Source organism: Patagioenas fasciata, chromosome 2 (assembly GCF_037038585.1).
Source record: "Patagioenas fasciata isolate bPatFas1 chromosome 2, bPatFas1.hap1, whole genome shotgun sequence".
Classification (NCBI taxonomy): Eukaryota; Metazoa; Chordata; class Aves; order Columbiformes; family Columbidae; genus Patagioenas; species Patagioenas fasciata.
In genome coordinates, this window is record NC_092521.1 from 84083511 (window position 1) to 84097704 (window position 14194).

Genomic DNA, 14194 nt, shown 5'->3' on the forward strand with positions numbered 1-14194 from the left:
ATCATTTTCTATAAAGAAATACCACTTAGCTTTGAGATGGATAGTAGATAATGGAGTAGGACTGTTCAAACAGCATTGTTTTAAAGCTTCACAAAGTAAAACACCATAAAAAAGTAAGTTCTGGGTGAGAAGAATAATTTTTTTAGCATTTAGAGGAAGTATTGAAAAGGTACAACTAATTTTGAAGCACTGTATCTTCCCCTGGAGAAGAGAGAAGGTTACTAGTTAGCTCTCATGAATGTCAGTGAATTTTCTGTAGGTAAAAACAACTCTGTCATGGAAGCTGTATCCATGTACAGATTTGAGTGTTGTGATTTAGGATGTGTTCTGCAATTCCTTCAGTGTGATTCGTGGAGCACCAGCAAATAAATGTGCAGGTCGCTAGAGGAATGCACGGGCAGACTCAGGCCCCAGGCTAGGGAGAGCTGAGGTGGCTTTAATTCTCTCCCAGTTTTTATAGTCTCTCTTATCCTTCTCCTGTTCCCTGCTGACCTGCACAGAGTCTTGTCCTTTATGGGTCTGCCAGCATCCACTCTTCTAACACCCATCTCTGAGTGGAGTTTGTTCCAGTGGGCATCTTCCCTCATGTGATATGAAAGAAGAGATTATGTCTCACAATATTTCGAACTTCATTTTTCTTGCCGGATTGCTTTATGGGGAGGCTGGGGCCTGCCCAGGTCAGTTAATTAGTGACCTGGGCAGCGGCAGCGCTGGCGATCTGTACCAGCACACCCATAGTGACCTGTGCATGGAGGGCAGATGTGAGGAGGTGAATGAGATGGTAGATCTGGCTGTGCGTGGGTGGCTCGCCTTACTGGGGAGACAGCCTCTGAGGCAGGGAATACAGCGGATGACCAGACCTATTACTTTGCTATTAGTGAAGTCTGCATGGATTGCTGAGGCATGAGGGAGTGAAAATTATCACTTGACAGGGTCCCCCAGTGCTCGTCTCATTGTCCCTACAGCCGAATCCCACAGTGGGGCCCCACACTTATGTTCCTGAACATAATGTTTCTTGAGTAGTGCTTCCTGGAGCAGCATCACCTGGACAGGATTTATGCCAGTCTTTTAAAGGATCAGTCCTTGAAATGCCAATTGCCAGGAAACAATTACTCCTGTGGGAGAATTTTCTGCACTTGAAGCCAGCTATATTTCACAGCTCTGATGTCATGGGAGAAGTTTTATAGTGGCTCATACTGAAATATAGCTCACAAGAATGATATCATAGCTGTGAAATACAGCCTTTTGCTCTTCTCTGCAGAGATGTGTCCAAAATGTTCAAATAAGGGCATGATCCTGTAATATCCTTCTTGACTGGATAGTCTTCATGAAACAGTAGAGCAGCTAAACCACGGCAGCCTCCCTGTAAGTGGTAAGAGAGGAAACACACCTTTACAGACAATTGGGGTGTGTAATTGGTGTAAGCACTAACTGTGCAATTGGGGTGAGTCCTAACTGAAGTTCAAGGTGTCTTTGCCCTGTAGGTGCTAATAACTGTTTTACGGGTCATAGTGATAAATTCAGTTGAGTGAATAAAAAGAACAGGAGGACTATACTCTGAGCCCAGCCTTTAGTAAAGAGTGAGCTCCTGTGGCTCTTAAATGCCATTTTGTGCTCTGGTCCCAAGGTCTCATGCTCCAGAGAGGTCTCTGCAAAGTAATAGCTTTCCTTGTGCAAACTCCTTTTTTTTTTTTTTTTTGTTTTGAAAACAAGTAATTCACCGGAGATATTTAATTTTCTTTAAGTGGAGGTGTGCAAATGTAACAGATTGGACCTTGCAATGGGGGCTAAAATTATTTTCTTCACATTGCACAAACACAGGCAAAAAGACAAAAGAGGCACTTTAAACATGGCATTTCTCCCAATCATCAGCTGGTTGGGGAACTCACTGTGTTAATCAACTGTCAAGAATGAAAAATGGTTTTACTGTACAACAGCCTCAGACAACTGGCTTAGCTCTGTCAGCTCAAATATAAAGCAAATCTGGGCTTCTTACAGGAGAAGAAGGAATCTGCATATCCAAGCTTAAAAAAATCCCAGTCTAACTTTAGGTATGATGATTGTTAACATAAAAGCAATGTCACTTGCAATCACAGAACTGTCTTCACTGTGATAAGTCGCAGATTTAAAGTCTATGTTCATGCCTCTTTGAAGGATCAAAACTTAAGACAATTGCTTAATCACTATAAATATCAACTTCAGAATTATTTCCCCTAGGTGATGATATTTTTAGTCGATCTTTCTATTCATCCTCTCTACCAGTATCTTGTTAATGTAATGTCTTAATGCCACCAATGTGAGAATTCAGTGCAAATGTACATCTTTCCAGATAAATACTTGATTTAAATCAGAGACAAAATATGTCTATTGGAGTAATTCCTATGAATCAGGGAGGTCTGCCCTGGTAATGCTTTCTTGGCACAGTGATGGGCATCGGGTGCAGGTTCTTGACATGAGAAACCTCAAAGAGGATTCGCCTCTGCTCCCACTCAGCACTGTGGGTTGTGCTGCTCTTCCCAAATGATAGAAATAAACCGGACTAACACAGACCCTTCCCATGAGAGGCATCAGAAAGTAGAAGGAAAATATTTTTTCTTCATTCCTTTCTGTTCAGCCCTATAGTACTCTCCCCTCAATAGGCTCTCAAAGCAATATGCTTTATAAAGTGTCCTAGACTCTAGACTTGAGCATGATTTCTTTTCAGATGCCACACACTCATTTATGTTTTTGTATGTATTTATACATCTTTAATGTTATGGGCTGCTGATTGTTAGATTTTAAATAGCCTCTAAATATGCCAACAACCATCAGTGTCTCTAAAGTTTCTGACATATCCTTTATTTAAACAGAAGTGCCAGTATAATAGGTCTTTTATTCCTTAGTCATCTAGGTACAGTTTCATTGTTTGAGGGTTGGCTACAAAGCTTTGCACATTAGGATCAAGGTCCATTAGAACACTGGAATGAACATTAATTGTATTTTCAAGAATTGATAAGAAACTGTTATTTTCACAATGAGACTGAATGAGAAGGTGAAAGTTAATAAATGATGTGGTATAGTAATTTAGGAAACTGAACATGGGAAATGATACTGATATACCCTGGGTGAGTAATATGGACCTGAAAATTAAGCTATTAAGCTAACAGTAATAGTTAGGTTGGTTGTATTTTTTTTTTCCATTTATGTGACACAATAAACTGCATCCATCCTCATGGAGATTGCATAGGTTCTTGGGGAAAATGCAGAAATGCAGAGAAGAAACACTGCTTTTTCATTCTAAGTGATTACACTATGCATCAGTGTATGTGCCTTTACTACACCAAAATCAGGTCTGATTTATGGTTGTTGGTGGAAAGATGCAGACTAGCTCCCGGCTTCATTAATAGCTAGATCATATGAAGTCACTACCACCACCTTTAGAAGAAAAGGAGGGTTCTGCCCTGGTATCTTTAAGTTATATTTAATTTAGCAGAAGATGTGGAGCAAGATTCTACAGAGTGAACCGCCAGCCATGATAACTGGACCGTAGGCTTTAGCTTCACGGTTTTCCTGTGCAGGAGAATCAGCTACTAGGCCCCTTGAAAGACCGTGCAGGGAGAGATACTCTCCATACTCGCACGGTCCTGCTAGAAAATCCTTCTCCTGGCTCATACATCAGGTGCAAGTGTTTAATCCATCAAGCCTGAGGAAAATGAAGACATCAACATTTCACTGTCAAAGACTGAGGAACAAAAAGTGGGAAGAGAATTGATGGGGGAGGAGGATAATTGTCAAATAGCGCGTCTTGCATTTGTTGCAAAAGGTGTGACAGTCTGTGGCATGGAATAAGACATGTTAGGTAAGGATCTGGTGATTATTTGCTTGGGTTTTATATTGTTGCAAAGCCACACCAAAGAAGGAATGTCCAAGTCCCTAAGAAAATCTGAATGACCCAGAGGAGTCAGGACACTAGACTGTTGTTGGGGCTGTCCTTAAAAACATGAAGTATGTGTTTCTGCTACCCTGTGGGCAAGACTTCAAGGAAAGTATTAAGGCTGTAAGGAAAATCTACAGAAAAATTACTTCCTCATCACTGGAGGGAAAGGTTAAAATAGCAATAGATGCATAAAGGAAAGACAGTATTTCAGCTAACTTAAAAAAATGGAAGCTTCCAAATTTGTATATTTTTAATGTCATATTAATATATATTAATATATCATATTGATACATTTTCATACACAACAAAGAATTGCTTGCTAGATATTTTCAGAAATAACAAAGTTTCATACGCTCAGAAGCTATAACTATGCAGCCTCGCCCATAGTTGACTTGGGCTTAAAAAAACAGTTGTTGAGTTTGAGCTTACTTTACAATTATGTCTCTCTTATGACCACTCAGATCTGAAAGCCTCCATCTAATAATTTTCTCAAGTGTGAATCAGCTTATACAGCTCTGAAATCCAGATGCCCTTTTTCCTTCATTGTCTATGAGGCATTCATTTGTAAATATCAGTCATAAACAGAAAAAAAATGTCAAATTTTCAGTGTAAAGACAGATGATGACATTTTAATCTTCTGATGTTCACCTTTTTGATATTTTTGTTATATAAACCCATATGGTCTAGCATTTATTCCTGTAAATACACTTCTGAATTAACAAAACAGAAAGAGCCAGGAGAGAATTCAAACTGAAAGATTTGTGGTTTTAAACTAGAGGGACTTTCTGAAGACATCAAGTACACAATGTAATTGCAGCCAGCAGTGGTTGATTATAGTGTCTTTCAAAGTCATTTTTTTATTCAGTGTGCTCAGCAGGAAAAAAAGATCCAGAACTATAAAAATAAATGTAGCAGAAATGTTACGATAACTACTACCTCCACCCTGCACTGGGATCTATTAACATGGCCCTTTTGAACAATGCAAATGCTTTAACCCAAGTGGACCTGAATGCACACGAACACCTGTGTTCAGAAAAGCACACACTGACAAAAGAGGGAAAGAGAGATGTATATCTCCTTCTTTAGCTCATGAATGGCAGTGGCAAAAGATGACTGTATAACTTTATTCAGTAGCTGATGAGTGAATTGATGCTACTTTTTTTTTTTTTGCAGATTTTTTTTTTCACCCTTTATTAGAAAAGCACCTTAGTGTCATCTTGTTTCAGAGATGCCACTCTAAGTCTCCGTATTTAGCCGCACTGGGAGTGTATCTTTTATCCAGTATGCGTAAACAGCCTCAGCACACAAGATAGAGGAATGGCACAGAAAACTTGTTGCCATTGTATGATTGCATTAATTGACTTTTCTGTGGTTCAAAAATAGTCGTGGCAGGGCTGGAACCTGGACTTAGGTGCCCTGAGTTATACAGCAGCATTTTAATCACAAGGTTATTCTTCTTTTCTGGTGGTGTGCCAGTCAGAGGCGGAATATCTGTGCTTTAAACACCATGTGCACCTTTGCTGCACATACCAGCTGGATGTTGACATATGGTGGAGGGCTTGTGGACACCCAGAAAAGGATCTGATACTCCCTGGATGCACAGACCAGAGCAGTAACTGCTGCAAGAGTGGCAACCTTATGTAGGTGTCGCAGGCAGGTCACCGCTCTAGGTAAGCTACATGGAAGAGAAAGTACAAACCCAGTTCTAGCTGATCCTGTCGTCTTTGCGATCTACCTCCGTGTGGCATTAACAGAGAGCAGGAGCTGGTCTTGTGAAAGGCTCCTATCTTCTTCTGCCTTTTGCAGGGGCTGTGAGGACAGGCCTTCACAGTATTTCATTGTCCCCCTGAAGAGCGAAGCATTCTGCCAGTGCTGTGTTATAATCTAAAACAAGGGACAGGTATGTGACTCGTAGGTAATACTGTAAATTACATTAAGTTGTTGCTTGATGGAAAGAAGACTAAATCAGTTAAGCAATCAACTAAATTTAGTAGGAGAACAAATCAGTAGCACTCCTACTGCTGTGCATATATAGTACATGGGTCTTTTATTCCTGACAAATACCTTAATGGCAGAGAGTAGCAGATATGTGTGGAATCATAGCCAAAGGGTTTTCAGCCATATCAAAATTATCCTTAGAGCCATGAAAATGCTGTTGGAAAACCTTAATCCTTGTTGCAGTACTCAATAGAAGTTTGCAGTGTTGTCACCCTGTTGTTAAAGTCACTGCTGTTTTCAGATAGGTAATAAGCTACTATCAAACCTGAAGTTGCTTTTATAAAGTTAGGGTTTTCCCTATACATTTTGATTTATTTATTTATTTGTTTATTTATTCATGAATAGGAATTAGCAGGTTCTTCAAAGCAGGAGAGTTGTCGAAAAGAAATCTAGTCTGCCATATGCATTGAAATTTGATGTCTGAAAAAGGAGCCTCGTCTCTGTACCCAGTTAATAGAAAGTGAAAGACTCTTCAGTGACTTAAAGTGTGTAGGTGAAAGCATTTTGTCTCTCCACTGAAAAAGCTACATGGTTTGAATGCTTCTATTTCTTTTTACACTTCGGTACTTGAAAGTCCCCTAGATGGCCTCAGTGACATTTTAGGCGTCTAATTGTAAAGCAAAAATAGAGCTATTTTAAACAAGACTCCATTCTGAGAAAGGTATGAGATGCTACCATCCAAAAATCTCTATTAAAGGAAATATTTCGAATTTTTAGACACATTAAAAAAAAAAAAAAACACAAACAAAAAACCCAAAACTGGTCAGCTTCTCCCTGAAAATTGTTTTCTGTAATGTAGGTGAGATAGTCTGTTTTGCTTTTTCCATACACACTCAGACTACCATTTGTTAGGCATTTACCTCTATGCTATCAGAGGAAAATTATCCACATGCTCCCTTAAATGAGATAGAACCATAGACAACAGATCCTTTCTGTGCTGAGCAGCAATTACTCAAAGCCAAGATGTCAGCGATACTCTCCAAACACAAGAGAAAAACCTGGGCTTGCAGCTGTTTTAGTGGCATTGCTGTTCTCCCTCAAGTGTTGCAGTGTGATAATGAAGGCAGAGGCTATACTGCTATATGCATAACCAGGAATAAAAGAAAGGAGGAGGTAAGGTTTCTTTTTCAACAGGCACTAGCATATCTTTGCATTAAAGACTGATTATTTTTGACAGTAGTAATTAGGCAGCTCAATAACAGACACAAGTAAAAGAAATGTTTTGATTGTGCTTTGGGCAGTATATATTGTTGTCAAGCATGATATTAATCGCTAAAATCCTGATTTATTTCGGAAGAAGCCCACAGACTGAGATAACAGAATTGTTATAGCAGGTGGTACAACTGAGGACAAACACGTAAGCAAAGTTCACCTGATTTTAATTTAGACATATTAGAGCTTATGCGCTTTTCATATTTATTAAAGAGATTATTATTTTTTTTTATCTACAACTGTCTGTAACTTCACTTCTTCACTTTTCTAGAACAGCCACAATCCTATACTTAATTGCTGCTGTCCTTTTTTTTTTTTTTGCAACCCTAATCTCTTCTTCCTGCCTTTTGTAGTTCCCTCTTACAGGCACTCTCCTTGCTACACCCGTTCCCAGTGTGTCCCATTTCATCTGTGGCAGAGCAAAGCAGTTGTTTTTCTTACTACCATTCATCAGCTCCTGTTTGCATCTTTCCCTCTTCTGGGTGCTTGGAGCTCACTATATTTTTCTTTACTTCTTGACAGAAACGTTTGCTAATTTCCCGCAATGAAATTAGGCAAAAACAGTCACTAGGTGGGACATGAGGTACTGGACCTAGGGAGGATAGAAACAGCTAAACTTTGGCTTTGTATTTGATTGTCAAGGGCTTTCTTATTTCGCATAGACTTCCATGGTCCTTTACCACTGTGAAACAGATGCAGAGTCCTACCAAACCAGAAATGCCAGCAATGCTCGGCTGATTGTGGGCAAGTGAACTCCATTTGTGCAAATATGATCCAACAGGAGCAATCAATTGGAAAATAGAGGGATGCCCATTAAGACTCACTTCATTACGAATGTGCTATTAAAAGAACTGTAGATTAGTAGGTCATGCCTCTTTTTTGATGAAAGAGCCTATTATTTCTTTGATCGTGATAGTAACTGGCTGTACTAAAATGTTATAGCTTCTTTAAAAGCTTCTTAATGCTACCCTTATTAACTACACAGCTTAAGAAGCTGTAGCAAAAGACAGGAGAGCTAATGCAGATCTGCTGGCCTCTATTCTCAGATCTCTTGATCCTACTTCAGATCCTATTAAGGATTTAGGAGATATTCTCAACCAGGGCTAGACTGGATGGCAGAGTGTAGAAATAGCCATGGTAAGTCCTCCTGGGCTATCCTCATGGTTAGCATTAAAAAAACAGAAAACACAAACAAACACCACCACCACCAAAAAGTCCCCAACTAACCAAACAAAAAAAGTGCAGCAGTGAGAGGGACTGACCATTTCTGAGAGAGTTACTAGGACTGTATAATGACTATTAAAATGGGAATAAGACATGTTTGTGGTTCATCCTGGGTGAATAAATTCCACACCATGATGGCAGGGATGTTCTAGCAGTCTGACCACAAGGACATTCTTGTCTAGGCATGATGATATTAATGCATCATACAACTGCACACCAAAAGCATCTACACTCTGCCTGTGACTTCAGGTGAGGTGACTTTACCATTTCAGTGCATAATTCCAGCCACTGTGACTCGTTACCTAACGGAGGTTTCATGAACAGTGAGTGATATTTCTGAAACTCTTGAAGTTTCTTGAATAGGAAACATGCATACTTGCTTTTCAAATCACTAATCTGAGAGGTGGATTTCTTCTTTGAAAAGGGCTTTTTAATACATTTTTACTAGCAATTTTATGTTTCTCAGAATATGAAAATATATAAAAGAATAATGTCACCTATGACTGAATAGTTTCTGAAGTATTTAATAATGCTATTTATGTCAGTAGTTCTTTGAAAAACTTTAATGAGTTGTTTAATTGAGAATATTGAGAAAATTAAAATCACAGCATTTTTTTATTTTTTCTCTCTTGGTTCACACAGCTCTACATAATGCACTGTGAAGATCAAACACTATACAAGTGACTAACCCTTTTGTTTGTATTATTAAAACATACTTCTTTGGGCATTGAAACCAGTACGAAAGTTCTGTTTGGAGGTATGAGATCAGATCCCTGTAAAAATGTTACTTCTCATGAGTAAACATTCCAATCTAACTTAATAGTGTTCACAGTATTGTAAATTCTTTGCAATTATATGTAGAATCTCTTTGGGATATAAAGAGAGTTTATATTTCCTGGAAGTTGGGACTCTAATGGAATTACTGAAACCTTCCCCTTGTTTAATGGAGACTTGAATATAGTGTTTTATTTTTAAAATCTGTTCAAGACAGACTCTTTGCTATCGTTTTCCATGGAAGGGAGTGGGAGTCATGCTGCAACTCTTAACTGTATTGTTAATGCTAAATAACTATGTAATCATCATATGCAGCAAATTGGTGATTAGAAGCTTCTAGGACAGCTCTGCTATTTTGTTTTAGACAACTGAAGGAGCTGATCCTAAAAATATAAAATGTATGTTGCAAATGGTTGTTCTCGATCCAGGATTCAGCAGAACATTGCTCTGTGCAAGCCACTGAAGACAGCAAAATTTGTTGTCTTCGCTCAGTGGAGTTTTGGTTTTGATTCTGAATTAATTCCATGGAGTTGCCGGGATTGATAGCCAAGATCAAAAACACTGGATAAGTGGTTTGGGAGGAGCAGAACTAGAAGAAACTATTTCTGTATAATTTGTGCTTTCATGCCTGTAAACAGACATCTCTGTTTAAAAAAAACCAAAGAGATACTAATCTGGACAAGAGAGACTTCCTTCTTATTTCAGAAAATCCTTTTCTTCTAAAAGTATTCCCCTGAGCAGTTAATGCTCAAAGAAAATATTTCCAGTAAGAAATGGAACTTGACCAGCCGAGGTGTCAGGACAATCCCTGACACTTCTCTTCACATCACAGAAAGGTAAATCTGCTGTTCTTCCGTAGTGGAAAGACTACTCTATACGTCTTAAGTATTTTCTTGAGCCAGAACTAAATTTCTCTGATGATCTTACAGAAAATGGTAAACCGAAAAAAAACAACCTCAGTCTTGCTGAAACTGATGGCAATTTTCTGTCATTAGAGCCAGCGTGTCACTCCTATTTTTTAATGTTTCTTAGTTTTACTATTGCTTCTTTCAATTGTTGCTATTCTTTTTATTGGCAATATTTTTGTTCACCTGATTTTAATGATTACAGCTGAAAACACTGGAGCTTAAATACCACATGAAGTAACCAAATGTTTACTGACTGTATCTAGAGAAATCCATGACTTTGCAACAAAGGATGCATTTAATCAAATCTCAAACATTCTTAAAAGTTGCACCTATTTGCACTCATAATATGTACACTCCAGTATCTTAAATATTGCATGCACTTCTAGTGCATTTTGACTGTCATCAGCTTAGGCTGCTTCCTTCTGGAGAGATAAAAGCCTCCTTCCTGTCAAGGTCACTTAGCTTTGGTCCTTAAGTCCTCCCACTTTTTGCTTTCCTGTTTCCTTCTCACCTCTGATTATGGGCAAACGGATGTAAGCTGAAAACTGTCAAAGGGCCCTGAAGGCAAACATGAGTGTTTATTCACCTGTCTAAGGTACCTGCATAGTCTCAGTTACCAAGGAATTTGATCGCTTAATCTTTATTGTATTTGTCCTCAGAGTAATTTTGTGACAATTGCAAAGCTATCATTCCTGAAAACAGAAACAGAGTGAATATAAAGACCAGACCTTCAAAGGCATTTAGAAAACTAAGTCTTACTGCAATCAGGTCAACGGCATTTAAGCCTCTTATCTCATGATGTTTTAGCATTAATTCAAAACCAGAACACAATGTGGACATGGAAAAATCCAGGGAATCATTATAAACTGAACATGGATAAACTCATAAATACATACATGTGTATCCTTCTCATTATTATGTAATATTTCATCTATTTCTACTCAAGTTTTGACAACTTTGTTTTTAATGATCTTTTCTTAAATAAGCTGCAAGACATTTACAGTTTTGTGATACTCATCACCTGCTGGGTGAAGACAAATTTCAAGACAAAATAAAAAAAACACCAGCAGTTTATTCGCTCCATCTGCACGTTATTTGTTGATTTGTCTTGTAATGAAATGTTGCTTCTTCAATTACATAACCAATCCATAATTTATCTGTTTTAAAACAGAAATTAGATTCTTCCTCTTATTTAAAGCCCTTGCAACTTAGCAACAATGCAGGTGTTAGGTACACGCAGGTAATATGAGGGAAAGTCTGCCTTGGAGTTACCCATGTCTGCTCCTTCTCCATAATCTCTAACCAACAGCCCTTTCTTCTGATTTACTGCAGGTTCTTTTACACTGTAGGTTGTAAGAGGACTTATTTTCAAGTGTGGGCACTTATAAAGCAGTAGGGATTACCCAAGATTCAGGCTGCCTATGAAAAAATATGTTATTTCATTCAATGGGCAATTTAAGATTTATGATTTTAGATTTTCATTCCTTTCTGTTTATAAATGCCTGAAGTTTTTCAGAAGTCTAATATATTTTTACTTAGGACTGTATTCAGAGTGTTGATGTGTATATATAAATACATATATTATATAATATATATGATATATTATATATATCATATATAATATATATTATATATATATATTTACTATATATATATAAATATATGTTTCTTTAAGCTTGCAACTGTGTGCTACACACTACTACCTGTATTAAGAATGGCTAAAGTTATGCTACTATTGCTGGTGATAATTGAACTTTGATTTCAGTGCTGAATGGTGAAAGCATTTCCTTGACATCAGCATCCAGAATAGGACGAAGATTTAAAACCACAAGCTGCTGTTCCTGGAAATGAAAGTGTGGCTCCATCAGATATGAATAGAGCTGAGCGAGTTCAGCTTGAAAGAAAGCCTAAAGTGTTTGGGGGAATAACATCTAACACTTTGACTTCAGTCCATTTTGGCTGTAACTGGAAAACGATTAGGTAAGCAGAGTTTTACTGACAAAAGCATTGACATACTTGGTATGTATGAGAGCGCACATGCATCAGCAGTACCAATGTGAACATAGCTTTTGCAACCCTGCATCTCAGGAAATAAGGTGTTGCCATTGCTGCTGAAATATTGCAGATTTTGTTTTACCTTAACACAGGCCACTTCAAGCCTTGTCGGCCCCTAGTTTATGTTAGCTTGTTTTAGCTGAAACAGGTGACTAATATTCAAATTATTTTTTGTTGTTAGCTTGACTCTATGAAATTGTATGTGTATACCCTAAATAAATTATACCATGTATATTGTTCCAACAACTCCTAAGTGTAGCTAAAGTGGGACACCAATTAGAAAAGTAATAGCAACAGACTGTGTGAAAACCCCAACCAGACCCTGGGCCAAAGAAGAAGAAATTCTGATCATCAACAGCATATTCCTCCCAGTGAGGAACTTAGGGTGCTAATTATTTGCTGTTGTTACTCATAAGAAAGGTGAACATGACATGACAAAAAGATGTAGATACCAAGAATTTGGTGGCTAACAAATTGTATTGTACTATTAATGGGAATTAGCAATAATTAGATAATATGGATTGTAAATGTTAGCATCATCGTAACTGGACTTATTATAACTCTTTAATTCATTTTGATTTTATTGTTGAAATATTAATTAGACTAACAATAAACTGTAATTGTTGGCTCTGCACATAAGGTGTGTTCCCTTGTGTCCATAATGAGATTTTGACTGTAACACTCTTTGTCAGGCAATTTTTGTGCAGCAGAAGTGTGGGAAAAGGGAAAAATAATGAGAAGTAGCAGCAAGGAGAAAGAGAAGAAGTGGCAGCAGGAAGACTTGTAGCTTGGCAGTGCTTCAGAGCTGGGACATAGCTGGTTATCCAGCTGTGAGCCTGGAATGCAGCCAGGTGAGAAAGACTCAGGGCACACCCCCAGATGTACCTTTTCATCACATTTATATTAAGCTCAGGCCAGTGGCACTCTGACGTATCAACTAGCATTTTAGTGGTTATGTATTTTCTTAGAGTCCAGCCTGGCAAGGAATTTTAGTGGGTGTCCCTCGCCTGTGCTGCCCACGGGAAGCATCATCAAAAGCAGGGGCCTGCATGCAGAACTGAGGGCTCTGATCACCCTCTTGGTCACAGCATCAATTTTGTTCTTCAGGCAGGCCCTGTTTTCAGCAGTTTAACACCATGGGGACAAGCTCTGTGCCAAAATAGACAGCATCAATTCATTAGTCAAGGATGACTGAAATTCAGAACTGCATCTCAGAGATGCAGTGCATAATTCGGAGGCTTGAGGGAAATGTGGATGAGAGTGACTTTAGGCAGCCTTGCTTTCTGGCATGCTCTAGGACCTGAAGTGGGCCCTGACAAAGCCAAGGCAGTCCTGGGAAGCTCTGTAGTCACTACAGCATCCTGTGCTTTGCTGCTCAGTAAATACCTCTGTAAATCTCTATATCTAAAAGCTGCAGTCCAAGACCATCCTGGACATACTCCTTGTACTGATATATACATGAACAGAATCACTAGAGTTCAGTTCCTGTGCAAATGATGAAGTCTGGGGGAATGTGTCCTTCCTGTTCATATCTGGGGCTTTTAAGACTCCTTAAACAACTCCTTTAGTAAGAACAGGGAACCTGGAAGCGTGACGGTTGGCTCCCTATTTGCGTCCAATTGCAACATATGAGTTGTTTTCTCAATCATAAAAAAAGAAAAAAACCAACATGCCTCACTGCTTTTGAAAGCTAAAAAAGAAAAGAGAACAGTTCACTTCAGTGGAGTTCCATACCCGTTGAACAGACATGATGGAGAAGGGGATGGGATCCAGTTCTTGTGAGGGCTCCCAGTGAAAAGGCACCTAAGCCATGCATCCTGAAAAAGCATATGAAGGAAAATGAGTTGTCTGCATAGAAAAATGCCAATAATGCCAATGTCTGGCCTGCCTTGCCATTCTTTCTCAAATGGGGGAGTACAGTATATCATCCCTGTCTAAACTCTGCATATTGAGTTAAGCCTAACATTTGGATTTATGAAAAGTGCAACTTCCCTCCTCCATTCCCCCAGGATAAGAATTTAATCTTTTTTTTTTTTTTTTTTTTTTTTTTTTTCCCAGGAACTGCATTTTTATGCATGCTTATGGGCAGGTAAGTTTCACAGAAGGT

At 38.6% G+C, this 14194-nt stretch overlaps 1 protein-coding gene across 7 annotated transcripts in view; it reads right to left on the reverse strand.

Moving 5' to 3' along the window:
• Positions 1 to 14194, reverse strand: part of LOC136098272 (cadherin-6) — a 107690-nt gene that overhangs the window by 55616 nt on the left and 37880 nt on the right. For 4 of the 7 annotated variants that reach the window (XM_071804500.1, XM_071804499.1, XM_071804498.1 and 1 more), the window contains one exon: positions 13822 to 13904. The exons of 2 other annotated variants lie outside the window; for them this stretch is intronic. The gene's annotated coding sequence lies outside the window, so the exon portion shown is untranslated. Of the gene's footprint in view, positions 1 to 5615; positions 5801 to 13821; positions 13905 to 14194 lie in introns of all 7 variants that reach the window. One more of the 7 variants, XM_071804501.1, reaches the window with a different exon arrangement.